The 4796-nt window shown below is 50.4% G+C and overlaps 1 protein-coding gene, 1 long non-coding RNA gene and 1 other non-coding gene across 16 annotated transcripts in view; 1 reads left to right on the top strand and 2 right to left on the bottom strand.

Moving 5' to 3' along the window:
- Positions 1 to 4796, top strand: part of Rtl1 (retrotransposon Gag like 1) — a 27994-nt gene that overhangs the window by 6628 nt on the left and 16570 nt on the right. The gene's annotated exons all lie outside the window — the stretch shown is intronic.
- LOC116079626 overlaps positions 1 to 4796 on the bottom strand; it is a 68679-nt gene that overhangs the window by 51434 nt on the left and 12449 nt on the right. For all 14 annotated transcript variants that reach the window (XR_004114079.1, XR_004114081.1, XR_004114078.1 and 11 more), the window contains exon 7: positions 3217 to 3300. This is a non-coding gene — a long non-coding RNA (uncharacterized LOC116079626). The remainder of the gene's footprint in view (positions 1 to 3216; positions 3301 to 4796) is intronic.
- LOC116081363 lies at positions 4184 to 4260 on the bottom strand. Its single transcript, XR_004114852.1, has one exon. It is a non-coding gene; the product is annotated as a small nucleolar RNA SNORD112 (small nucleolar RNA).

The following is a 4796-nucleotide window of genomic DNA, read 5'->3' as shown; positions in this document are numbered from 1 at the left end:
GAGAGAGAGAGAGAGAGAGAGAGAGAGAGAGAGAGAGAGAGAGGGTCTCAGAGCTGATTAACAGCTAGAGACAGAGCAGCTGTCCCCCCTCCCCTGAGAAGAGCACCACGCCCTCCCCTGGGCTAGTGGAAGAACAGCAGGGCAAGAAGCTCTGTATCCAAGTGCCGAGGAGAAAGGGAGAAGCATCCCCAGACAGGTGTAGAGGCCCCAAATTTATTCTCTGGGTGGGTGGGGGGTTTTGCTATTCACGACAGCACAGAGAGGACCCTGAAGAGAGGGAGCCTGCCTCCTGTAAAGACCTGAGGGCCGAGACGTAAGCAGGCTGCTGTGGAGCTGCGGAGGCTGATGCAGGAGACAGGGGAGGGCTGTGAGGAGCGTCTCAGTACGTGAGCCCCCAAGCAAGCTGCTGGGGAGAGAGAGCTCACTCTGACTGGAGGCACCCGAGCAGAGAGGCAGGCCGGTAGGTGATGGGGAACTGCAGCAGGTTTCTCTAGCTGTCTGACAGCCCAAAGAGACAGGCTTTTGAGAAGCAACCACAGGATCCAGTCCTGAGCAGACAAGTGGGGCTGGCTGGAGAGGACCTGGCTGGGGTCAGGACAAGGGTGGGTGACCTTTGCCTTGACCTTGCCAGGGGTGAAATGGCAATGGCACCCTGATAGGCAGCGTAGTACCACTGAGGCACTGAGGGTCAGCACTGTGACTGTGGGTGAGTGCTTCGGAAAAGTGGGGGGTTGGTGGAGCTGTCCAAATCCTTCTTAAGGGAGCTTCAGCTAGAGAGGCTAAGAGTCCTCTCTGCCTGCTTTCAGGTCCAGGCGTGCTGCGCTGAATCATCTGTAAGGTAACAGTCTCATAAAGTGGGTGGGGGGGCATTGAAAGACGGGTATGTCTGGTTGAGGTGTCAGCTGGTCATAGGAAAAGCAAGCCACTTGTCTGGAGGCTAAACCCTAGCCACAGAGTCAGAGGGTTGCTGCACCATGACCTGAATAGGCTGGGGGGGCTTGGGAAAGCAGCCTACCCAGGGGTGGAACTAAGGAGCCTGCACGCTGATGGCTGTGTTCTGCGATGCTAGTTTATTAGTGGGGGGTTCACCAGGGGCTATGGATGGTCGGGTGCTTTTTGCAGATGTACCTCTCAGCCAGACACACCTGTGCTACGTAGTTTCTATGGGAGACTGCTGCCGTTACTCCTGGGGCTTGGACTCAGTATATGTGCATTATGTGTGAGAGTGTACTTTCATGGGACAGCTGTGAGGGTGGCTGGAGTTTGTTGTCTGTGAAATAATCAGGATGACCTGACTTGATTAAATATTGAGGTGGGCACATCTCCATGGAGAAAAAATTTTCCAAAACGGCAGGAAAAGAAATGCAAATGACAGAACTGTCTGAGCAACTGGTTGCTGCTGCCTGACTGTCCAGTTCCTGACAACCGGATCTGGGGGCCTCAAGGTCGTTCTGCTGCTCTGGCCCGCCAAGCGGGGGCAGCATCGTGTTGCAGGTCAGAGAGCCAGTGTCCACATAGATTGCCTGGCTGCTTCTGGGTTAAGTTTTCGGGGGGGGGGCAGTCTGGACCCCCAGAGCTCTGGCGTTGTGTTATTTTATTGGTGGTGCTGTTGTGGTGTTGTTTTGTGATTAAAGGATTTGTTGACAACTCTGGATGTGGACATTTGACATTTGGGGATGTGACATTCACACATGTCACTGCCCTTGCTGTTTTTATGTGGGGAGAGGGCCCTGGGGGCCCAGCGTGCATGAGTGTGCATGCCTGCATGCAGAAGTGCGTCGACACACGCTCTCACAGGTTTATAATTAAGGATTTCTGGTGAGAGGTGACTGAAGACCCTGACTGGGCTCAGATGTGATTCCCTGTGAATTTGAAAAGCCACCCGAAGTCCAGGCTAAGAGCTGGGGTTACAGGGCAGCAAGCCCTTTAGCCCCTGCTAGGTAGGGAGGGGACACTCCACCTCTGATAACTCCCATTGCTCAAGGCACAGGGATGAAATGCAGGCTTTAGGGAGTTGAGAAATGGGTTTCTGTGGAAAGCAGGGTCGCACACACGGAGAAACCATCTGCCTGACCATTGAAGAAAGAAAAACACTGAAGAGAGAGGCGCCTTTGTGCAGGCAAACAAGGAGGGTCCCTTCTGTGTAAGAGGCGACAGGCAAGTCCCACTTCTCCTGAGCGTGCAGCACACAGACGGCTCAGTGAGTCAGGGGCCTGGCTTTTCTGCGCCACTGAGCAGCTAAGCTTTCTGGGGGTCATCTGGAGACCACCCCCACTCCTGACTATTTCTCAGGAGTCATTTATGCTGAAGGCAGTGAAATAAGAGCCCCGAAATGCTGCCTGTAAGCAATCTGATTTCTTAGATTTATTTATATGAAAATAAGAATCACTCACTACCAAACTACAGGAGACCCCCAATTAAAAGCAGTAGGGTATCTGGGCTGACCCCAGGTGTTTGAGAAAGAACAGGGGTGCCCTGGGAGGGTGTATACGAGGCTGGGGGCTCAGGCGGGGGGAGCCAGGGGGCCTTATACATTCTGGAGGCTTTTTGCTCTGTGTCTGTCAGTCTTGTTCCCTGAAAAGGCAGAGCTGCCTTGAAGAGGGAGGGCATGGGAGGTACCTGGCTGGACTGGGCTAGGCTGGGCTGGGCTGGGCTGGGCTGGGCTGGGCTGGGCTAGGGAAACCTAGACTTTACTGGGTACCCTGCCTGCGTTCCTATGCCAGGTGACTTATATGACTTATTTTTCCTCAGTGACATCTCAATGGGCCTGTGTGAGAGAGATTATGGATTTTTAAAGGAAAATGAAAGGAAGGAACCAAAGCCCAGAGACACTCCTGGGCTACCTAAGGACACACAGCTTGAATCCATGCTATATCTGGATGGGAGTTAAGATGGCTACTTATGATTGACAAGCCTACTCCCATACGAAGAAGGGAAGGGTACTGATGCCATCTCACCCTACACATACAGGCCGTGTCCTTTGACCCTAGGAGGCAAGGCTGACTCAAAGGCACACATGTCACCTCTCAGCCCTATATGTTTTATAGCTGATTTGTCACTGCTCTTTCCCCTTCCTATATCCAGGGACTAGAGGGCAAGGAGCAAGCTGAGAGATTATAGTCACGATGTAAAATTCATCATGAATGAGGTGCATGAATATGTGTGCACAGGAGTGTGTCAATCCATGTGCAGTATTACGGCGATCTGCAGACTCACCAGCACCACGCAGCAGGCGAAATGGCCCTCTGCCTAGACAGGGGGGGTCTCTGAAGTCAGTCTCGGGAAACACAAAAGGGTCTTCTGGAAGGGACAAAGAACATGGTGATTAACCTCTGACCCATTTTGTTAATTACATGGAATTGGGGAGGGGGGGGAGACTTAGAATAGGAAATTCTATGGGCAAGATGTCACAGTTCCAGACCATGGTCTGGGAGATTTTGGACATAGGGTGGGGCACTAGTCTAACCATCCGGGTACTAGTGGATATCAAGCCTGTTCATCAGCATAAGCACAATGTGTCCAGCAGGGGACAGGGGTAGGGTGAGGGAGTATCAGAAGGATACAAGCCCAGGAGCCAGATGCTCCGAGGACTTCTGTATCAAGCTTTTTTTTCCCCTTTTTTCCTCTCCCCTTGGATCACATCCCGGAAGCTCTGGGAAGTCAGCTAGAGGATTGGAAGGCTACATGGTAGCAAAATGGTATTTTAGAAAGATTGCTCAATGAAAATAAATCTGTGCAAACCATTTACTCAGCTAGCCCCCTGTTAGGGGCTGGGGTAAACACAGAGCTGTATTCACCAGCTTGGCTACCAGAATGTTCTCTGTGGTGCTATCAGCAATGGCATAAAATGAAAACAGCTCAGGTCTTTTTAATCGGCCATCAGTTGAGCTATATCACATTAATTAAAATGTGGGTGTGTGGCATGCCCTCCTCGCTGATCCTTGTAGATAATGCTTTTATGGATGTATTCATGGTTTTATTTTTTAAATACCATATTGAACAAACAGGAACCCATGACCTGCCCTGACGAGAAGGATGTTGACCAGGCTTCTATCTGCACGCATTCTCCAGGAAGGGAACAGTACAGATGGCATTTTCAATAACAGAACAGGGTGTTGCATACGTACACCGGAATATTAAACAGCTCTTAAAAAGAGGGAAATGCGCAAACCTATTGTCTTTTAATGGACGTCTGGATTTTACAATGGACCAGATTAATCATGATCTTTTGTTCCAAGACACTTTCCCATCGCTGGTCCGAGGCGAGGCGTACTGCCTTTATCCCGCTAACGTATGCATTCATACATTCATCTGTAATAATGCCATAAGGACTCCTGAGCTCTTCCCCCAGATCCAAAGCACTCAGCAATTACTTACACCTGCCAGGATAAAGGACCCCAGATTTCAGGGTGGCAGTAAGATGGTTAAATCAACTCCCGTGTATACAGAATCTGAGGTGCTGGGTGTCATCAGAAAGGCTATGGATCTTTCTTATTGTCAAGCAATTCTGGAGGGGGGGGAACAAGCTGATACAAAAATGCTAAAAGAATGCTAGCTCTGAAATAGCCTCTGTACGAGAGAAACAGTCATAAACTCTGGAAATGTGTGTTTACAGATGTGCAAATGTACAGAAAAACGCAGGAGCCCAGGAGGACCACAGCAGCTAAACTGAGGAGGGGGCTGTGGGTGAGGGAGGGGCTAAGTCCTACAAGCACTTGTATTTTTAAGGAACCACCAAATTAATTAGCAGTATATCTGCCGTACAATTACAATAAATATTTTGTGTGGTGGTCTTT

Source organism: Mastomys coucha, unplaced genomic scaffold (genome assembly GCF_008632895.1).
Source record: "Mastomys coucha isolate ucsf_1 unplaced genomic scaffold, UCSF_Mcou_1 pScaffold6, whole genome shotgun sequence".
Taxonomy (NCBI): domain Eukaryota; kingdom Metazoa; phylum Chordata; class Mammalia; order Rodentia; family Muridae; genus Mastomys; species Mastomys coucha.
This window is presented reverse-complemented; position numbering and strand designations above follow the sequence as displayed.